The sequence below is a fragment of the Marmota marmota genome, unplaced genomic scaffold, assembly GCF_001458135.2.
Source record: "Marmota marmota marmota unplaced genomic scaffold, marMar, whole genome shotgun sequence".
NCBI lineage: Eukaryota > Metazoa > Chordata > Mammalia > Rodentia > Sciuridae > Marmota > Marmota marmota.
The window spans coordinates 195,792-217,294 of record NW_025999864.1 but is presented as its reverse complement, the minus strand read 5'-3'; the positions used below and the strand labels follow the sequence as shown (position 1 = coordinate 217,294).

The 21,503-nt window shown below is 36.5% G+C and overlaps 1 non-coding gene across 1 annotated transcript; it reads right to left on the bottom strand.

Annotated features, from left to right (window-relative positions):
- Positions 1 to 20,626: 20,626 nt before the first annotated feature.
- Positions 20,627 to 20,752, bottom strand: LOC125620162. Its single transcript, XR_007351744.1, has one exon. It is a non-coding gene; the product is annotated as a U6atac minor spliceosomal RNA (small nuclear RNA).
- Between the last annotated feature and the right edge of the window lie 751 nt (positions 20,753 to 21,503).

Genomic DNA, 21,503 nt, shown 5'->3' with positions numbered 1-21,503 from the left:
GTATTGCAGGTAAATGGATAGAGTTAGAGAATATTATGCTAAGTGAAGTAAGCCAATCCCCAAAAAACAAAATGCTGAATGTTTTCTCTGATATGAGGATGCTGATCCATAATGGGGTTGAAGGGGAGAACATGGGAAAAATGGAGGAACTTTAGATAGGACAAAGGGGAGGGAAGGGAAGGGAGAGGGCATGGGGGTAGGAAAGAGGGTGGAATGAGATGAACATCATTACCCTAAGTACATGTATGAAGACATAAATAAATAAATAAATAAATGCATGAATATTTTTTAATGTTTTTTAATATTTTGTTTCAACTTGTTATATATGACAGCACAATGCATTATAATTCATATTACACATATAGAGCATGATTTTTCATATCTCTGATTGTACACAGAGTCACACAATTTGTGTCTTCATACATGTACTTAGGGTAATGATGTCCATCTCATTCCACCATCTTTTCTACCCCCATGTCCCATCCCTTCCCCTCCCTCCCCTTTGCCCTATCTAGAGTTCATCTAATCCTCCCATGCCTGAACCCTCCCCACCACATTATGAATCAGCATCTTTAAATCAGGAAAAACATTTGGCATTTGGAATTTTGGAACTGGCTTACTTTACTTAACATTATATTCTCCAACTCCATCCATTTACCTGTAAATGCCATGATTTTATTCTCTTTTAATGCTGAATAATATCACTGTGTATATATACCACATTTTCTTTTCTTTTTATTTTTTATTGATTTTTTTTCAAAAATAAATGACAATGGAATGCATATAACACATTTTCTTTATCCATTCATCTACTGAAGGGCATCGAGGTTGGTTCCACAGTTTAGCTATTGTGAATTGCATGCATGAGTGTTTAGGAATCTGAAGTTTAAACTGTGAATTTTGTATTTTAACCCATTTGTTTTTATTGTTGGGTGAAAGTGATAGTTTCTTGAGATTTTTTTCCCTTCTCCTGAAACTAAATATCCCTAGACTAATAGGTTATTCATTAGTTTTCAGGACCATTTTATGCCTGAAAATTATTTCTTTTTTAAATTGATTTTATTATTATTTTTAAATACATTGCAACAGTGGAATGCATTACAATCCTTATTTACACATATAGAGCACAATTTTTGTATCTCTGTATATAAAGTATGTTCACATCAATTTATGCCATTATACATGTACTTTTTTGCATTACAATTCTTAATACACATATATACCACAATTTTTCATATCTCTGTTTGTATATAAGGTATGTTGACACCCAATTCAAGTATTCATACATGTACTTTGTATAATGATGACCATCACATTCGGGATATTTTTTTATCCTAGGCAGATGCAAATATTTCTATGTCTCTTTGAATTGTATCCCACAAATATCAACATACAGAACTTTAAATTTTGTGAAGATAATTGGGATTAAGGTTTAAAATTTCCAACAAAATTTTTTCTCATTATTGTTTTCTAATTTAATTGTATTTTAGTAAAAGATTGTAGCCTCTATGGTGTTTTACTTTTCAAATTTATTTATTGACATTGTATATGTTCAACTTTTATAAAACTTTCTTGAGTACTTTAAAAGAGTAATGGTTCTATTTCTCGGGAGCAGGATTCTTTCTCTGTCTCTCTCCTTTACTAATTATCTATTTGCTTCTGGGCTGGGTGCCTTTTCATATTAATGATTGCTTTATTTTCAACAAATAAAATCAATCAGTTCATTTTCGTACTTATTTGTTTTTATTTCATAATTTCTTGTTCTACTTATTTGGTATTATACCCTAACTTACTCTATTTTAAAGTATTTGTGATACTTTATACTTTTATTTCATCTGGGGTTAATTTGCATTTAAGTTAGATTTTTGCCTGCTTCCCAGTACTAGTGAAGATGGATAGCATATCCTCACATGTTTAGGTAGGCACGTTTTAAGGGACACTTTTTGGTTTCTTTTATTTTTCCTTCCTCCTCTCTCTCTGCCTTCTCCCTGTCTCAGGGGCTTGTTCCCTGACTCCCTACCATTCAGCCATGGGATCGGAAGCAAGGTTTTAAAATGTATTGTACTCCTGCTCCATTGATATTATAGATCTAGAAATACAACAGTGGTGGCTTCACTTATTCTTGGTTACAAGGTTGTGTCTTTATCTTACAGGAGTCTCTTATTTTTATTTTAATTGATTTCTTAAGTAGGAATTGATGTCTGGCTCTTCTCAGGTGCTGGGGAGTCCTGTTTCCTGCTCTGCATTTTGATAATGAGATTGGCTTTGCTCCCCATCTCAGAGGTCTTTCTTTGCCATGGTTACTGAGAAGCCAAACTCCCACCAGCTCTCTCCAGGCAATGAGCCCCTTTTATCTGCTCCGACACCTCGCACCTCATAACTGTTTTCTCTATCTGTTCAATTCCTAATTGCTTCTGAGCCAAGCGATGACATTTGTGTTTTCCCTTTTTAGTAGTTTTCTATTCTCATTACTAATATTACTGTTATCATTTTTTTCTAACTCTTGCCTTGGAGTTTCTTTGGGATCTTGGATTCTTGCCTAATGTCTCAACGTTGGTGTGTAAGCACTATTATTGAATGCCACAGACACACTATTTGGCTCTATTATTGGGTTCCAAAGCTAGCATATTTTTCTTAGTTTAAATAAAGTGAAAGGATCTGTTGATTCTATAATATTGGCTTCTCAAATGATGGAACTATGGCTAGTATTGGGAAAGAGACCAGAGCCATCAGTTTTCATTTTCATTTATGTTGAAATTTCTTTTGTTGGGTTTTCCCCTGTTATTTTCTGAACGTTATGCTGCCTAAAGTCTTTTGAAAAGAAATAATGAAGGTCTTTGTACATGTAAAAAGCCTATTCTTTTACATAAATTTATTTCTAGAATGGGCTACATGTAATTTTCTGCTACTAAAAGTGAAACAGCCAATTCTTTGGGAAAATTGTTTTTGTAAAAATTTATTTCTTTCCCAGACACTGCTTTTCAGCCTGAGAAAAACAGAAAATCTTTTTTTTTTTTTTCTGTCTTTACATAGGGTGGGGACTTTCCCTTTTTTCTTTTGTACCACTGAGCAAATTTGTAAAGGTGGATTAATAGGTTAGTGTTTTGACCACTGCCCAGGATACTAATAAAGCATCCCTGGCTTGCAGGGAGGGGTTTACTATCTTCTAAGTCATGTCATTTCCTGAAGCCCTCAGAAGCCCATGCAGGAGAAGGATGGGTATTCTCTTTGTGGTCCTGTGTCCTTTAGCTACAACTCACTGCTGACTAACTTCCCAGGTCCAGTTTTACATCTTGGCAGGAAAGTGGCTGCCTTGGACATTTCACTTGAAAATGACTAAGGAATCTGCATGCAACTGAGATCATTCTCTGATGGTCTGAACAGACTCCTATTGTTAGACTAATCTGAAGGGAGGAAGACAAGAACTGTTTCCATTCTCCAATATCTTGGGTAAGATGTCCTGTGATCAAGTACTAAAATTAAGCACACAGGTTAGTGGTTCTCAACCAGAGGCAATTTGACAGTTTTGCGTGAGTGATCCCTGAAGTCCATGTAGCACTGAAGGTTCAAGGACATTCCCATTTCATATGCTGAAACCATTCTTAGGTAAATTGTACTTTGACCTTGCAGAGGAGGACAATAGAACTTTCTACTCTTATAATGACCCTTAAAGGGACTCAACCTGTATAGTAGAAAGGATGATTGTTTCCCCTTTAAATCTGTGCTTTTCATAATGACATTATTAAACATGGAGAGGAACTCAGATGTTATTTTGCAGTATGATTCCCTTGCATGAGTACAAAACACATGTATTTCTTCATGCTTAGAGAAAGGTGTGAGGGAGGACTGAAATGCCTGCTACAAACAGATACAAAAGTGAAATTCATTTCTTATCATGTGCTTCTCATATTTACCATTTTGAAAGCCACCACCACAGTAGTGCCATTGAAAAATCATTAAAAGAATAATATGAGCAAACAAAAGGAACGACTTGCATTCTTTATTGTTAACCAACAGCCAAATGTTTATTAAAATTCTCCTTTGTGTTTAAACTAGAACAAATGTTTTTTTAAAAAATGATTTCTTCAGACAAAGGTTTTCAGGTTTTCTATTGTCTTGGCAATTAATATGCCAGTGTCACTAAATGAGTTTCTCTAAATCCCAGAGGTCCTCAGAGGCCTCTGACAAAGGATTGTTCCAATTGCTCCTGTTCTGCTATGATAAGGAACTGACACAGATAGTACAAAGCAGTGCTGAGGACACCTGCTTTTCCTGCTGATGGACTGATTAGGGAGACAATGAGCCTCCCTAGAAGAATCCATTAATAAATGACCACATTAACCTTACAGAGATAATTTGACGTGGACTTTAAAATCAGCTAAAATTAAAAAGGATCATTTGGCCTCATTTTATAGCCCAAGTTCAAATCATTTTTTTTAAATTGATGTTGAAATCATTAGCTGTGAACAGTCAATAGAAACAGGTACACAAAGAGATGGTTCTCCCCCCCCCATTGTAGGCTGTTACTCTTAAATATGAATATGAATATGTTGGTGAGTAGGAGAATAAGTCTGTTTCTGATAAAATAAATGACTTGAGATGCTAAGAGCTGAGGCAAGAGGATGAATACTTTAGCCCATAGAATAGGCTTATGGTTGTATGAACATGAATTGACCCTAGAGAACATGTTAATTCCACCACAAAGTCATCTCAAGGTCCTAGAAGATGTTCTGGTTTGTTTGAAAAAAATAGATTCAGTTGCATAATCTCTCTTCTAACATGCTTGACTCACATCATGAGCACTGCCTTAAAATATTTTTACCTCATTTCATTGTCTTAGATGATAAAGAGGAAGATTTTTGTTCTATATTTCTTTCAAGCTAAGTATTAGTATAAGAACATTCCATGTTTAGAGAATTAATTCTCTTGCTTCCTTGATCATTATCAATTTACCCTGCCCTGTGATGTCCTTTCTATGAACTTGCAAATGATTAATGCATAAGGTTTTTCAGCAAGTGTCTTTTTTTAGATATCAGAAGTTTAGAATTGAAAGGGAGTTTGGAGATCATGAAGCACAATACCTTTACTTCATATGTGAATAAATAAGGACTAGGGAGATGAACAACATGCCTAAGGGTATAAAACCTGGCAAGGAATACTGATGAGGTTTTTTTTTGACAAAAATTTGTAGGAATTTCAATCAAGTATGGGACCATTCCTGGTTGGGATACAATAATTTTTAGCAAGTTCATTCTGATAGCATTTGTGTTTTCCTAAGTCTCTTCCTCTTTTGCATTTCACATATCATCTTCTGTTCATTTTTCTTTTTGTACTATAAAATTATTCTTTTGGTCCCTCTTACCTGTATGTGAAATATGATATGTAGATCTAGATTGCTTGGGTCTAAATGTTGGCTCTGTCATTTATTAGCTGTGTGACCTGAGGTAAATTAACAGACCTCTCTGCCTGTTTCTTCTTGTGAAAAATGGAAATGATAATAAGATTACACAGAATACTGTGTATTAAATAGTACAGACATTGCTTATGGTAGATAACAGGCAGTGATAACTGTGAAACTGCTTTTATTCTAATTACCACTTTCTAGCATCCTACAGATACCTTAAACTCTTACATTCCACTTCAGGCCTGTATCTTCTACATCTCCAAATTTGGTAGGTGGCAACATTATCTACATGTAGGAGTCAGTAGTGATTTCTGCTTTTTCTCAATCCTCTGTCTTGATCCAATAGCAACTTATTGAAAAAAAATTATATATATAGTACCAGGGATTGAACTCAGGGGCACTCAACTTCTGAGCCACATCCCCAGCCCTATTTTGTATTTTATTTATAGACAGGGTTCCACCGAGTTGCTTAGTGCCTCACTTTTGCTGAGACTGGCTTTGAACTTATAATACTCCTGACTCAGCCTCCCTAGCTGCTGGGATTACAGGTGTGTTCCACACACCTGGCTGAACAAATATTTTTGAATTTAAGTTTTCACATGTCAGTTACATCTATCCTCACCTCTCCAAGGGTATTTATATTGCTTAACCAGATCCCTCATGGGTTCTTTAACAGAATTTTAGAATATCACTTTAAAATTTTTACAAATAATGAATATAAATGAAAACTTATCTGTTCCTAAAATAGATTGTCCTTATTAATCACACAACCATCAGTTAGAGATCCGAATTTTCTATTAACAAAATTAATAACAGTTAACATTTACCACATATGTTTACACATAACCACAGATAAAATTAAAACCATGGTTTGTATGCAAAAAAAAAAAAATCAAATACAAGGTTTTGAGTCTATTTTAGTACCCACCTTCATGATGCTGTAACAAAATGCCTGAGATTAGGTGAGTTTTAAAAGCAGAATTCCATTTTCTACAGTTCTGGAGGTCAGAAAGTCTATGATCAACGTGGCAGCAGATTTGGTGTCTGGTGAGGATTACTGTCAGCTTCCAAGGTGTTGCCTTATTGATACATTCTCACATGGCAGAAGGGTGAACACTGTGTCTTCACATGGTGGAAGCCAAAAGGGCAAAACAGGCCAGGAAGCTCTCTGAAGCCTGTTATATGAGCATTGATCCCATTCATTAGGTTGAATCCCTTATGACTTAATCATTTCCCAAATGGCCCTTCTGAATACTATTGCATTGGGGATTATGTTGCAACATAAATTTTGGAGAGGACACCTTCAAGCCATAGCTGATTAAGTACCTGGCATTTACCTTATTTCTTCTTACTTAACAAAGTACAAAGCCTCAGGTCAAAGTTCTGACATTCACCTGGGCTACCTGCATTAATCTTTTCTATTCTTTAATTTCCAAAGGCAAGCATTGCAGTGGGTGAGAGTTCTCTTTGCCTCTTGCCTCTGGCTACATCCCAGCTCTTTCTTCAACCCAATTCTACTGAGAACCATCCTTCTCCATATTTAGACTTTAGACGGAAATTTCATAGCAGGAAAGCATTTTTGAGGAAGACAAAGAAAAGGCATAGAGTACCACAGGCTGTTGGCCAGATACAGTTGAAAGCAGATGCAATAGTTAACTTATTTCCTCCCTTTCTTCATGGATGCATTGTTTCACTGAAACTTTAAAAATAAAAGTCACCATTCTGCTTTTTCCTTTTGTAAACATTTGGTAGAGACATGACTGGAAAAGCATGAGGAAGGGGCAAGCATTGCATATTGACAGAGTTAAGTGTACTCAGGGACACGTTCAGGGAGGTCAGGGAGGTGGCCGCCATGTCTTCCAGCTGATGACTTCCTGTAAGATGAATTACACCTGCACACAAGAATGTGCTAAGGAAGTATGAGCTCTGTGGACTGACTTTGAGCAGAAAGATTTGTGGGTACCTTCTTGATATAGCTTCAAATTTGTAATATTCAATACAATGGTAAAAAATAAATGAATCTTAAGACAAATATATTCTTGAACTTTGGGTGTTGTTCTAGAGAAGATATTGAGTATTATTTCTTCAAAAAATACCTTGGCATTTTGCACAGTTCACAAAGAGTTGAAGCTGGATGGTTCAAACTGATACTTCCCAGGGGTTCAGATAGTTGGTGTTTTGTGAATGGGCCTCTGATCTTTGAGCTTGGGGAGCACAGGATCTAAAGATCTAGATTCTGATAAAAGTTATGAATACCCCTGGGAATAGAATTGGCCTTTAGCTAGATGTGTCCAGTACAACATTTTTTTTTTAAATTTTTTATTGTTGGTTGTTCAAAACATTACACAGTTCTTGACATATCATATTTTACACTTTGATTCAAGTGGGTTATGAACTCCCATTTTTACCCCGTATACAGATTGCAGAATCATATCAGTTACACATCCATTGATTTACATGTTGCCATACTAGTGTCTGTTGCCAGTACAACCTTTTATCTGCTGCATTTCTCCAGTGGAAAGATTTTGGGATATAAAAAAATTTTTTTTGATGCCTTCGAGTTATATTATTCTTAATTTCTCTGACCTAAAATTGTAGCTGCTTTGCATTTCTCTTGTGAATCTCAAGTTTTCTTTAATGTCACTTTGTCCTGGACTTTCAGGGGACTAATAGCTCAGTCTTTTCTCAAACCCCCATGACTCTTGTGCAAAACAGATCCATGAGGTGCTGAAAAGCCTCTTTCTACATAACAAACCATTTGGTCAAGAAGATTTTTAAATTCAACATTGGGGGTTATCACCCATGATAAAACTGCAAGGAGTTTATTTGAAGAAAATACAAATTTGAAAGTACATGCCTTATTAGGCTTAATAGCAATCTCTCTCTTTAGGAGAAATTGCAGAGTTGGTGCCTAATGGGATGGTGTGGATGAATAAAGGCATGTTTCTGGAGGCGACAGATACTCCAGAGCTTGTTGACGTGAAGAGTGTGAGCTGATTCTGCGTGACCTGTTCATCTCCTGTGGTTCTGTTAGCTGAAATGTAGGCAAAAGGTCAGCTCTGGGATTTCACCTATTCAACAATTAGGAGACTGGCTGCTATGGAAACAGGCTCATTTGTATTTAAGACCTAACTTTTAACAAAGAACAACTTCTGTTTTTAAGTCCAAAGAAATGTGATTTTGAAGAAGTCTTATTTTTATGGAGATTCAATTTTGATTTCACTGGATCTTCAAGGCCCTTTTGAAAAATACTGAATGTTAATACTAGTCATGGGCAGCACACTGCGAAATAGCAGATGAATGAACTGTTGGAGGTTGTGGAGTCACAAATGAACTGATGGATGTGTGGATGTTAAGGTGTGGTATCTCTCATTATATTTCTGTTGGGTTGAAGTGTTTGATCAAAGATTATATGTGGAGCAAGAAGTCCAGGGACTAGTTTATACAATTTATAGATAAGCTGAAGGTACAGAGGATTAAACTGAAGTAGCTATTTAGCATGCTTGCTGTGTCTGTTGAATAGTAAGATAATATACTATCTAATATAGAAATTAAGATGAACCTTTTCCATTCAGTATTTGTGGAGGCATATACTGTGTATGGAAAAAGCTGTGTCAGTATTATGACCAATCTGGGTACTCAAGCTAAAGTAACTGTGATTAGATCTGAGAATGTGTTGAGAAAAGGCAGGTGTTTGACTAAGTGAAATTAAAAAATGTGGTACCAGATATACCAGAAAATTTAAAAATATTAAAGCATTTAGGAACCTGAGCAGGTGCTGACTGTGGTTCTTATTGAAATAGTTCGTTATTTGTTGCAGGCCATCTCCATGGACTGTGTGTGTGAGCTATGTGCATTTGAGCTTCTAATAGGACTGGTCTGGTATTGCATGCTGATTGGGCTGTGCGACACAAATATGCCTTTCCTCTCCCTCTGCCTGTGATTCCACATAGCACCTGAGATGGGTGTGACTTGCCAAGATGTCAATCAATCTGCTGACTACAAGACATCACCAAGCAAGACTCTACCTTCGAAACCCTATTCACTGCCTTATTTGGTGAAGAACATTCCATCCTACCTCCCTTGTGTGTGTCTCCCCTATAAAATAAAAATAATCCAGGTGCACGCTCTCTTTCTAGCGCTGCCCAGCATGGAGCCAACCCTTGGGGTCACCAAACAGTCCCACCATTGATGTTAGAAACTCATGATTGTGAGCTGGGTGGTTTCTTTGCCATTTTCTCAGTTATTGATACAGTCAGCTCCTTTGAACCCAGTTCATTTTGCCAGCCCGGCCAGCTGGCCACAATTATTGGCCAGATGAGCTTGCTCTTGCTCTTCACTGCTGCTGTATGTTCTACTTCAATTCACTACTTCCTTCTCTTCCATGACAGTTAGCATCATGTCACTACCAGTCCAAAAGGAGAGAAGTCATATGAATAGGTAGGCTAGAAATTCCAGAACTGCTCCCCAAATTCAACTCTCCTTCACTTTTAATTTCATTTTATACCCTCCTTAAAGTAAACTGCATGGTAGGCATTGAGGTTATTGGAAATCTGTTATCTAGATACAACAAGTTGTGACTTCAGGTAAGTTTTACAATGGGTCATGTGAAACCTGGGAGTAAATTTGTTTCTTTGGAAATTTTTTTTTTTTAATGTGGTACTGGGGATTGGATCCAGGACCTGTTAACACTGAGCCACGTCCCCAGCCCCATTCTCCTTTTAATTAACTATGTCAAGGCAAGTTCTTGCTAAGTTGCTGAGGCTAGTCTCAAACTTGTGATCATGCTGCCTCAGCTTCTGAAGTTGCTGGGATTTTAGGCCTGTGCTACTGTGCCCGGCTTGGACAATTGATATATTGCCTAATGAGGACCACTGAGAAGGCAATTTAGGCTTTAGTAGAGCTATTGCTTATCATTTATTTGCACAGAATTTCTGAAATTAGAAAATTCATATCATAGCCATTCTTGCCTGGTAAAGCGTGACTTTTTATCACACACATTGTAATTAAGTATAGTGAGCTCTTTTGTACTGGATATTTATTTTCCAGAGCATGTGCAGGAACTTCCGTCTCCCACTAGGGCTGAGCAGAAAAGACATGAGATTCACTTGTGTTTCCCAGATCTCAACTAAGGCTGGGTGGCGTCACAGCTCCCAGATGTGGGGCTCCATAATAGTGCCGTGGCTCCTTCCATTTGCTTGTCTTCTTCTTTCTTCAATCTTCTTAACTTTCTCAGTGACTCTGCTGGCCTGGTCTTTTTCATGGCTTCTTATGGACCCTTTACTAAAGAACTCTGACTTGTCTTCTTGGCTTTGATGTGAGTCCTCAAATCCATGCTTCACACCAGCAGAAATTTGATTTCTTCAAAGGTGGAACTATAACTCTAACTTCTCTGCTTACCTCTGTTGTTCTGTTTTTTTTTTTTTTTATTACCTATAGAATCTTATCCTTATTCTAAAGTATAACTTATAAGGCTGGCAGTCCCTTGTAATCCTCTTGTTTATCTCTGAATCTTTCTCTACTGTAGTTTTATTATGATAACATTGTAAATGTACAACATTCATTACATCTTTAAAACACTAATAGGATTGACTTAAAGTCTAGATAAAGCAGGAAAAACCGATACAGGAAAACAATATTAGTTCATGTTGAAGTCTAAGCAAATTTGGTTCTGATTGAAGAGCAATACATTTAATCTTGATTTTTGTCAGAGTAATGAGGACATATGGAACATGACTTCTAAACAAAGATTCCTCTATAAAATTTGGGGAAAATCATCTGTGACCTATGAGATTTTTTTCTATTTTATATCTTTCTCTTAAAAGCTTCATGGTAATTATATCTGCTAGGAATAGTTTATTTTATTTTCTTAACTGTAGTTACAAATGATTGAAATCTGGAGATTAAATGTCAGTGTTTGTTGGCTGACCAAAACAAATGATTTCATCTGCCTAAAACTCAGTCACCAACATGTATTAGAGGTAATACATAATTTCGTATTTCAAATGTTCATGCTTTTAGTATTACTTGTGATAGAAATCTCCCTTCATTGAGCTTTAGCTAGATGGCAATTTCATTAAAAATATAAGTGCTATACCTTCTGTCTGGGAAAGTGTAGGGGTTAGGACCTTACTAAATTGCCAGCAAAACAGCACTGCACCATGAGTCCTAGTTACTACTGTAAGCCCCGCTGTGAAGCATGAATTCATAGACAATACCTAAATTTAAAAAATAACTTTAACCAGTGTAACTTGTTTCAGCAGCTTTGGTACAGATACAATGCCACCTAAGCAGAATAACATGTATTCAGTTTTTCTTTCAAAATGAAGATCCTGATTTAAATGTTCTTTTAAAATTTTGATGAAAATTGCCAAATTGCTTTCAGTTTTTTTGGATTGGTAGCCACAATGTCTGTGAAAGTTTATGTCTCTTCTTACAACCTTATAGTTATGAAAAACAAATTTCTTACAAGTAACTGAAATTCCCAATCCTTGCCAATCTGTTGGTGAAAAAAATCTTGTTTCATTTTCATTTTTTAATCAATATTGAAATGATCAAATGTAAAAAGGCATAGATATATGAGCTATAATTACATATAGTAAAATTTGCAGGGTGGTGAATTTTGATAAATGTATCCAATTGTGTAATTAGCACCACAATGAAGATATAAAACATTTACCCTTCTGCACCTGCTCCAGCAGCTGTCAGCCTCTTGGCCAGTCCTGCTTACAAAGACCCTATAGGAAATGTAATCCAGAATGCTGGTTTCAATGAAATGCATTACCCTTCTGTCTCTGATTTTCTCATCTTGGTGACCTTATCAGTTTTTTAGTGTCTTTTGCTTTTTAAATTTTAATCTACCTTTTCTAGCTAGTTATTCTTGGTGGGTGTGAGTTTTTCTGATAATATAAGGGCATATATATTTTTTTAAAATAATAGTTTTCCTACTTCTGGCCAATTTTTGTTTCAGGAAAGGTTATGATGTTATTAACAGCTTCCAGACATATGTATATTATCACAATAGTAAAAGTGCCGCAGTCTGGCTGGGCACAATCAGGAGCCACTTGTCAAAAGAAACTAACTTTATTTTTAGAACCACACACGCCAAAGAAAACAGCCTCTCAGGAAAAACCCTCAGAGCCTCAACTGCCACCACCGGCTTTCCACAAGCCTCTCTCTCCCACACAAGCTTCTCTCCACCTCCCACAATCCTCCTGCTCTTGAGGCCGATTGGCTGGGTCACGTGGGCGGAGCCAAAAAAGTCCCCCAATGAGCAGCTCCGTGGTCTGAAAGGGCAGGGAAACAGCCCAATGAGCATCACCGCAGAGGAGCCAATCAGCTAGATGTTGCTGGGGCCGCTGTGAGCCAATCATCAGCCGGCAGCTGGAAGTTTGCTGGGGCCCCTTCGGCTGTGGCTCTCAACATAAAAGTGCATTGCCCTCTCATGCCTACACATCTATCTTGGGTTTGATGGAAAGTGAATCTGCTATACATGGTGACTTAGGGATCCAGGGTGATACAGACTTTTCCATCTTGTTGCTCTACTTGGTGGAACCCAAGGCTTCATAGATTGTATTGACAGAAGAGACTTAGTTGAGCTCATACTCCTACTCTGCTGTGTTTTAGCCAACACTGTTGCTCATGGACTATTGATCAGACAGTCACATGGTGTTGACTAACTGAAGAAAAGTGGTAGGTAGCATATCTTTTGCATTCTTTGAAGGAGAAGAAATTTGGTAGATAATTACCATGGAGATTAGTGTTTATTGAAGGTCTATTACTATATGTCAAAACCTTTGATAAGAATTTTACATATATTATTTCTGTCATTTCTTACAAGTGTTCTTTGGGATATTAATTAGTGATTTTACTTTTAAAAGAAGGAAACTAAGGACTAAACATGCTTGGTGTTTGTCTGTAGGCCACACAACCAGTAGTGGTACACTCAGGATTTGAATCCAGTGTATTTCTTAATTGGAAGTTTGTTCTTTCTCCAGTAGGACATGTATTCTACATTCAATACATATTTGATGAATTAAGTAAATAATATATATTATAGTAGATGGCAGTCTTGTTCAGTTTTCCTTTTTTTTGAAAAAAATATTGCTGATTCAAAACTCATTGGTGAAAAATGTCAACAAAGAATCTGTCATCTGTGGGTAAAATACTAGTTTGCAGGACTGAATTCTGGAACTGGTTACCTGTTTTATTTTTATTTAAAAATTTGTCTTGATATCTGTCACTATGGAAAGCAAAATCATTGTTGTAGAAAGTTTTTGTAGACTGAAAACATGGGGATTGTAAAATGCAATCAAAACAAGTGTATATTCTGTGGGTAACTGTCACATATTTTATAGGAGATTTTCAATCCAAGTAATGTGGCATAGCATCAGAGTGTGATTGACAGCATTATTTGTTTTTAATGAACAAAACACCAAGAGGTTTTGGTCTCAAACAAATAAACCTTGGAAGAAGACATATTTGGTCTAATACAACATTGAGAATAAAATGGGAGAATGGGTTATGACAAACATGATGCTAGGAAACTACTGTCTCATTTCTCTTATGTCTGTGAGAAATGTGTCCTGACACCTGAAAAGATGATTTTGGAGGTTGCCCTGTCTGTTAAACATTTCTTATTATGCAAATGGTTAATTATTATTGGACAAAAGTCCGAAATGTGAAATTATGACTTACTATGAGTGCATTTTGTGTTGTAGGACAAGGGAGAGAGAAGTCGCTCATGTACCAGACACTGTGCCAAACAGCCTTTTCTAACCACTTAATTGGAGTTTTAGAAAAATAAGTCCAGTAATCTAAATTATTTTAGCCATTATGCAACCTCAATCTTTCAGTACCTACAGAGCAATGGAAAAGACTGCTTAAGGTTAATAAAGTTAAGTTTAAAAAAGCTGAGGAAGTTTCTGTAAAATTTAATCAAATGTCAAAAGAATCCTTGGGGAGCAAAAATGAGAAGTCACTGCTGCTCTGACCCTTCCAGACCAGCATTATAAATGGATTTATAGTTTTGGAATTAACTAACCTGTTGAGACTGGAGCCTGTGATTTTTAAGTGTTTTAACATCACTTTATTTACAAAAATCTTTGCAAATGTATCCTCTGAGATGAATGTGCATTCCCTAAAAAGTTTTGAAATCCTATTTCTTCCTTTTGATTTTTTAGACTGATGACGGCAGAGAACTGCTGTCAATAAAACAGCATTTCATCTTTTGAACCACATTCAAATCAAATATTCTTTTGCTGCTACTAGATATCGATTGTAGCCTGAAATGCTCACCCCTTCTCTTAAGTTCTTGCAACCTTTGCTTTCTGCTGTTAACGAGACTAAATTCCACTCTGTTCCTTCTATATGACTCCCAGTGATGTACAATTCTGATCAGTGAATTTTTCTCCAAGATGTTGTATCATGAAACTCCCTAGCCTGTCCTTCTTGGTTATTAGAGGATTATGCATGTAGAGAAATTTGAATTTTCTTTGTGGACTCTTTATAAAATGAGGAACTTTAATATATTTTTGTAACATGATTTTCAACTAAAAATTATATTTTAAAGGACTCCTTTTGTGTTCATGTGTATTTTAAAGAATCGGCATGAGAGATTTACTCTATGATGGTGAAAAGACTCATCAGTTTATGCTGCAGTAAGATCCCTAAACTTTAATGGCTTAAAACAACAAGGTTTATTTCTTACTTATGCTGGATGTTCATTATGTATCTGAGGGAGCTCCGCTTAGTCACTGACATTTCAAGACTCAGATTGTTGTAGCTGCCACCATTTTTAACTTTGAGTTGTCATAGAGGATAAAAAGGGAATGTGACTGTCATTTTAAAAGTTATTTTTTTTCTTTTTTTTATTTTTAATTTTTTATTGTGGGTTGTTCAAAACATTACAAATTTCTTGACATATCATATTCCACACTTTGATTCAAGTGGGTTATGAACTCCCACCTTCACCCCATACACAGATTGCAGAATCACATCAGTTACACATCCATTGATTTACATATTGCCATACTAGTGTCTGTTGTGCTCCGCTGCCTTTCCCATCCTCCACCATCCCACTTCCCCACCTCTCCCCTCCCCTCCCCTCCTCTCTCTCTACCCCCTCCACTGTATAACCCTGAGGGTCTCCTTCCATTACCATGCAATTTCCCTTCTCTCTCCCTTTCCCTCCCACCTCTCATCCCTGTTAAATGTTAATCTTCTTCTCCTGCTCTTCGTCCCTACTCTGTTCTTAGTTACTCTCCTTATATCAAAGAAGACATTTGGCATTTGTTTTTTAGGGATTGGCTAGCTTCACTTAGCATAATCTGCTCTAATGCCATCCATTTCCCTGTAAATTCTATGATTTTGTCATTTTTTAATGCAGAGTAATACTCCATTGTGTATAAATGCCACATTTTTTTTATCCATTCGTCTATTGAAGGGCATCTAGGTTGGTTCCACAGTCTTGCTATTGTGAACTGTGCTGCTATGAACATCGATGTAGCAGTGTCCCTGTAGCATGCTCTTTTTAGGTCTTTAGGGAATAGACCAAGAAGGGGAATAGCTGGGTCAAATGGTGGCTCCATTCCCAGCTTTCCAAGAAATCTCCATACTGCTTTCCAAATTGGCTGCACCAATTTGCAGTCCCACCAGCAATGTACAAGTGTACCCTTTTCCCCACATCCTCGCCAGCACTTGTTGTTGTTTGACTTCATAATGGCTGCCAATCTTACTGGAGTGAGATGGTATCTTAGGGTGGTTTTGATTTGCATTTCTCTGACAGCTAGAGATGGTGAGCATTTTTTCATGTACTTGTTGATTGACTGTATGTCCTCCTCTGAGAAGTGTCTGTTCAGGTCCTTGGCCCATTTGTTGATTGGGTTGTTTGTTCTCTTATTGTCTAATTTTTTGAGTTCTTTGTATACTCTGGATATTAGGGCTCTATCTGAAGTGTGAGGAGTAAAGATTTGTTCCCAGGGTGTAGGCTCCCTATTTACCTCTCTTATTGTTTCTTTTGCTGAGAAAAAACTTTTTAGTTTGAGTAAGTCCCATTTGTTGATTCTAGTTATTAACTTTTGTGCTATGGGTGTCCTATTGAGGAATTTGGAGCCCGACCCCACAGTATGTAGATCGTAGCCAACTTTTTCTTCTATCAGACGGCGTGTCTCTGATTTGATATCAAGCTCCTTGATCCATTTTGAATTAACTTTTGTGCATGGCGAGAGAAAGGGATTCAGTTTCATTTTGTTGCATATGGATTTCCAGTTTTCCCAGCACCATTTGTTGAAGATGCTATCCTTCCTCCATTGCATGCTTTTAGCCCCTTTATCAAATATAAGATAGTTGTAGTTTTGTGGATTGGTTTCTGTGTCCTCTATTCTGTACCATTGGTCCACCCGCCTGTTTTGGTACCAGTACCATGCTGTTTTTGTTACTATTGCTCTGTAGTATAGTTTGAAGTCTGGTATCGCTATACCGCCTGATTCACACTTCCTGCTTAGCATTGTTTTTGCTATTCTGGGTCTTTTATTTTTCCATATGAATTTCATGATTGCTTTCTCTATTTCTACAAGAAATGCCGTTGGGATTTTGATTGGCATTGCATTAAACCTATAGAGAACTTTTGGTAATATCGCCATTTTGATGATGTTAGTTCTGCCTATCCATGAACAGGGTATATTTTTCCATCTTCTAAGATCTTCTTCTATTTCTCTCTTTAGGGTTCTGTAGTTTTCATTGTATAAGTCTTTCACCTCTTTTGTTAGGTTGATTCCCAAGTATTTTATTTTTTTTGAAGATATTGTGAATGGAGTGGTTGTCCTCATTTCCATTTCAGAGGATTTGTCGCTGATATACAGGAATGCCTTTGATTTATGCGTGTTGATTTTATATCCTGCCACTTTGCTGAATTCATTTATTAGCTCTAATAGTTTCTTTGTAGAGCCTTTTGGGTCTGCTAGGTATAGAATCATATCATCTGCAAATAGTGATAATTTAAGTTCTTCTTTTCCTATTTTGATGCCTTTAATTTCTTTCGTCTGTCTAATTGCTCTGGCCAGTGTTTCGAGAACTATGTTGAACAGAAGTGGAGAGAGAGGGCATCCCTGTCTTGTTCCAGATTTTAGAGGGAATGCCTTCAGTTTTTCTCCATTCAGAATGATGCTAGCCTGAGGCTTAGCATAGATTGCTTTTACAATATTGAGGTATGTTCCTGTTATCCCTAGTTTTTCTAGAGTTTTGAACATAAAGGGATGCTGTACTTTGTCGAATGCTTTTTCCGCATCTATCGAGATGATCATATGGTTCTTATTTTTAAGTCTATTGATGTGGTGAATAACATTTATTGATTTCCGTATATTGAACCAGCCTTGCATCCCAGGGATGAATCCTACTTGATCATGGTGTACAATTTTTTTGATATGTTTTTGTATCCGATTCGCCAGAATTTTATTGAGGATTTTTGCATCTAGGTTCATTAGAGATATTGGTCTGTAGTTTTCTTTCTTTGAAGTGTCTTTGTCTGGTTTAGGTATCAGGGTGATGTTGGCCTCGTAGAATGAATTTGGAAGTTCTCCCTCTTTTTCTATTTCCTGAAGTAGCTTGAAAAGTATTGGTATTAGTTCCTCTTTAAAGGTTTTGTAAAACTCTGCTGTATACCCATCCGGTCCTGGGCTTTTCTTAGTTGGTAGTCTTTTGATGGTTTCTTCTATTTCCTCAATTGATATTGGTCTGTTTAGGTTGTCTATATCCTCCTGACTCAATCTGGGCAGATCATATGACTTAAGAAATTTATCTATGCCTTCACTATCTTCTAATTTATTGGAGTATAAGGATTCAAAATAGTTTTTGATTATCTTCTGTATTTCTGAAGTGTCTGTTGTGATATTGCCTTTTTCATCCCGTATGCTAGTAATTTGAGTTCTCTCTCTTCTTCTCTTCGCTAGCATCGCTAAGGGTCTGTCGATTTTGTTTATTTTTTCAAAGAACCAACTTTTAGTTTTGTCAATTTTTTCAATTGTTTCTTTTGTTTCGATTTCATTAATTTCAGCTCTGATTTTAATTATTTCTTGCCTTCTACTTCTTTTGCTGTTGTTTTGCTCTTCTTTTTCAAGGATTTTGAGATGAAGTATGAGATCATTTATTTGTTGGTTTTTTCTTTTTTTAAGGAATGAACTCCAAGCAATGAATTTTCCTCTTAGAACTGCTTTCAATGTGTCCCATAGATTCCGATATGTTGTGTCTGTGTTTTCATTTATCTCTAAGAATTTTTTAATTTCCTCCTTGATGTCTTCTATAACCCATTGATCATTCAGTAACCTATTGTTCATTCTCCAAGTGATGTATGCTTTTTCCTTCCTTCTTTTATCGTTGATTTTCAGTTTCATTCCATTATGATCAGATAAGATGCATGGTATTATCTCTACTCCTTTATATTGTCTAAGAGTTGCCCTGTGACATAATATATGATCTATTTTTGAGAAGGATCCATGTGCTGCTGAGAAAAAAGTGTAACTGCTTGATGTTGGGTGGTATACTCTATATATGTCAATTAGGTCTAGGTTATTAATAGTGTTATTGAGTTCTATAGTTTCCTTATTCAACTTTTGTTTGGAAGATCTGTCCAGTGGCGAGAGAGGTGTGTTGAAGTCTCCCATGATTATGGTATGGTGGTCTATTAGACTCTTGAACTTGAGAAGAGTTTGTTTGACGAACATAGCTGCACCATTGTTTGGGGCATAAATATTTATGATTGTTATGTCTTGTTGGTGTATGGTTCCCTTAAGCAGTATGTAGTGTCCCTCTTTATCCCTTTTGATTAACTTTGGCTTGAAATCTATTTTATTTGATATGAGTATGGACACTCCTGCTTGTTTCCGAAGTCCATATGAGTGATATGATTTTTCCCAACCTTTCACCTTCAGCCTATGTATGTCTTTTCCTATCAAATGCGTCTCCTGTAGGCAGCATATTGTTGGGTCTTGTTTTGTGATCCATTCTACTAGCCTGTGTCTCTTAATTGGTGAGTTTAAGCCATTAACATTTAGGGTTATTATTGAGATATGGGTTGTTCTTCCAGCCATATTTGTTTATTTCTGTTACTAAACATGGTTTGTTTTCCTCTTTGATTATTTTCCCCCCCTTTACTGTCCTACCTCCCACTGTTGGTTTTCATTGTTATTTTCCATTTCCTCTTCCTGTAATGCTTTGGCGAGGATGTTTTGAAGAGATGGTTTTCTAGCTGCGAATTCTTTAAACTTTTGTTTATCGTGGAAGGTTTTAATTTCATCTTCCATCCTGAAGCTTAATTTCGCTGGATACACAATTCTTGGTTGGAACCCATTTTCTTTCAGTGTTTGAAATATGTTATTCCAGGATCTTCTAGCTTTCAGAGTCTGTGTTGAAAGATCAGCTGTTATCCTGATTGGCTTACCCCTAAATGTAATCTGCTTCCTTTCTCTTGTAGCTTTTAAAATTCTCTCCTTATTCTGTATGTTGGGCATCTTCATTATAATGTGTCTAGGTGTGGATCTCTTATGATTTTGCACATTCGGCGTCCTGTAGGCTTCTAGGATTTGGGATTCTGTCTCATTCTTCAAGTCTGGGAAGTTTTCTCGTATTATTTCATTGAATAGACTGCTCATTCCTTTGGTTTGGAGCTCTGTACCTTCCTGTATCCCAATGACTCTTAAGTTTGGTCTCTTAATGTTATCCCATATTTCTTGGATGTTCTGCTCATGGTTTCTTAACAGTCTTGCTGAGCTGTCTATGTTCTTTTCCAGTTGAAATACTTTGTCTTCATTGTCTGATGTTCTATCTTCTAAGTGTTCTACTCTGCTGGTAGTATTCTCCATTGAGTTTTTAAGTTGGTTTATTGCTTCCTGCATTTCTAGGATTTCTGTTTGTTTGTTTTTTATAACCTCTATCTCCCTGTATAGTTGATCCTTTGCTTCCTGGATTTGTTTGCGTAATTCATTGTCGAAGTGATCTTTCATTGTCTGATTTTGCTGTCTAATGTCTTCCTTGATACTCCAGATCATCTGAAGCATGTATATCCTGAATTCTTTATCTGACATTCCATCTGCTGCAGCTGTTACCTCTTCTAAAGTTGCGTTGACCTGCATTGCTTGTGGTCCTTTCTTTCCTTGTCTTTTCATACTGCTTGCGTATCTTTCCTGCAGGCGCAGGCGGCGGCTCTGCTCTCTCCTTATTCCAATTGGGGAAAAACGATGGTTAGATGCCATGAAGTAGGTGGCAATGCCTTAACCGTATGCGTGTTGTCAGGCCCGAGGGCCTCTTCCATCCTTGTCAAGGGGAGTGCTAACCTTCTCTCCTTTCATACAACACTTAAAAGTTATTTTTAACATTAAAATAAAAATGTTCTAAATTAAGCTTCCAAAAATTTTTTAAAATTATATAAAACATAAAATTAAAATTGATTTTCAGTTTACACAGTAATTGTACATATTTATGGGGTAAAATGTGATATTTCAATTTATGTATGCATTGTGTAATGACCAAATCAGGGCAAATAGCATTTTTGTTACCTTAAACTTTCATCATTTCTTTATGGTGAGCATATCAAAAACCACATTTTCCAGCTATTTTAAGATATACAAAGCACTATTGTTAACTTAGTCACTTTACTGTGTAATAGAATACCAGAGACTATTCTTCCCATCCAACGGTCACATTGTTCCTACTGCTTAGCTTCTCTCTCCCCCCAACTTTTCTTGCTAGTGCCTTGTAACCACTGTTCTACATAACTTCTATGAGTTCAACTATTTTATATTCCATATACAAGTGAGATTTTTTTTTTAAAAAACTTCTTCTTGAGGTGACAAATATCACTTCTGCCCACATTTCATTGGGCAAATCAAGTTATTTGGCTGTTTTATTTTAAACAGGGAAGGAGATTGTAATAATATGGTATTTCCCCAAAGAGATCTGGAATATTTTTGACAGTGTTAATGACCCTTGTAATAATCACCCCCCATACACATTTTAAGAATTACTTTTCATATCAGAACATAATTTTGACTACTTTTATATGGGTTATTTATACCCCCTAATTTTATGAAATGATCATTTTATAACT